At 44.8% G+C, this 1,723-nt stretch overlaps 1 non-coding gene across 1 annotated transcript; it reads left to right on the top strand.

The window, feature by feature from the left end:
- The first annotated feature begins 1,616 nt into the window (after window positions 1–1,616).
- LOC111894377 (small nucleolar RNA R71) lies at window positions 1,617–1,723 on the top strand. The gene has a single exon (XR_002851202.1). It is a non-coding gene; the product is annotated as a small nucleolar RNA R71 (small nucleolar RNA).

Here is a 1,723-nt window from a genome sequence, read left to right as displayed (position 1 = left end):
TCGTGTCATCACTGTTCCTTGAATACTTCATAGCTTGGTCTACCCCAAATGTGACTGAATCTTCTCCTACCCGCAAGGTGAGCTTCGAGTCCCTCATGTCTACCATAGCACTTGACGTGTTGAGGAAGGGCCTTCCGAGGATGATTGGCACTTGTGGATCCGCCTCCATGTCTAGAATGATAAAATCAGCGGGAAAGACGAATTTGTCCACCTTGACTAGTATGTCTTCGCATATGCCTCTTGGGAAGGTGACTGTCTTGTTTTCCAAGTGAATTGCCATGCGAATTGGACTTGGTTCCGGGAGATCCAGCTTCTTAAAGAATGAATATGGCATTAGGTTTACACTTGCTCCCGAATCGGCTAAGGCATGAATGGTGGCCAAGTTGCCAAATTGGCAAGGTAAAGTCAAACTCCCCGGATCACCTTTCTTCTTTGGTAGCTTATTTAGCATAGCAGCTGAGCAGTTTTCATTGAGTACTACCTTCTTCACTTCTTCCATCTTTCTTCTATTAGTGAGAAGTTCCTTAAGGAACTTTGCATATTTGGGCATTTGCATGACGGCTTCAATGAAGGGTATGTTGATTTGAAGAGTCTTGATATGATCTAGAAACTTCTGATACTCCTCTTCCTGCTTCTCCTTCTTTGCTCGGGCTGGGTATGGCATTGGAGGCTGGTAAAGCTTTTCAGGGACCTGCTCGTTGGGATTTGGTGGTGTACTCGCCGAGTCCATACGTGGTACTCAGCGAGTAGGGCTGTCAGATTGTATGTTTTGCTTTTCTGCTTGCTTTTCTGCCTCCTCCTTCTGTGATTCCTTGGATGCCTCGGTCTGAATAGGTGTCAGGGGAGTGATTATCTTCCCACTTCTTGTTGTGACTATGTTTATGTGTGCGCCTCGTGGGTTATTTTCATTTTTGCTAGGAAGTTCGCCCGGTGACCTTTGGTTGATTTGTTGAGCAAGTTGCCCAAGCTGGGTTTCTATATTGTGGATAAATGCTTGCTGGTTTCTAAGCATGGTCCTTGTTTCTTGAATTGCAGCATCATGATCACTATGTATTTTTTCTGAAGCAGCTACAAATTTGGTGAACATTTCTTCCAAGCTTGTCTTCCTCTCTTGCACCGGCTCCTCCTATTGGTAGAACCCTCTCCCTTTTTGCCTAAACCTTTCCTCCTTGGCTTTCTTGTACTCTTCATAAGGGAGCCACTCTTTCTTTTGTTTGCGCCAGTCTTCATCATATCGGTCTCCACTTGAGTAACAAAATTGCACCTTCTTGTTGCCATTCTCATCTAAATCACAGTCTCTAGTGAGGAGAGGCCCATTGTCGTTTTCACAACCCACCCGAATAGCATGGATTGTTTGATCCATTTTATCCATCCTACTATCCATGGTTTTTAGCATAGCCATGACCGCAGATAAGTCTTTAGTAGCTGCATAAGCGGCTCCCCTAGTGACATCATGTCTAGGGTTGTGGTATTCTCTAGAGTGTTTAGAGAATTCTTCAATCAATTCTTTGATCACCGGAGGCGGCTTCTTTGTGAGCGGGCCTTGCGAGTCTAGTAACTGACTGGTTGTGACATTGATTCCATCATAGAAGATGGAGACTTCTTGCTGGCTGTTTAGGTCATGGTGTGGACAGTTTCTTAGTAAGCTCTTGTACCTCTCCCATGCTTCATATAGCGACTCTCCAGCTTGTTGTTCAAAGTTAGCAATGGCCTTCTTCAACTT

This window comes from Lactuca sativa, chromosome 2, assembly GCF_002870075.4.
Source record: "Lactuca sativa cultivar Salinas chromosome 2, Lsat_Salinas_v11, whole genome shotgun sequence".
In the NCBI taxonomy this organism is placed as follows: Eukaryota; Viridiplantae; Streptophyta; class Magnoliopsida; order Asterales; family Asteraceae; genus Lactuca; species Lactuca sativa.
Note: the sequence above shows the minus strand (reverse complement) of the source record. Positions and strands in the feature narration are given on the sequence as shown.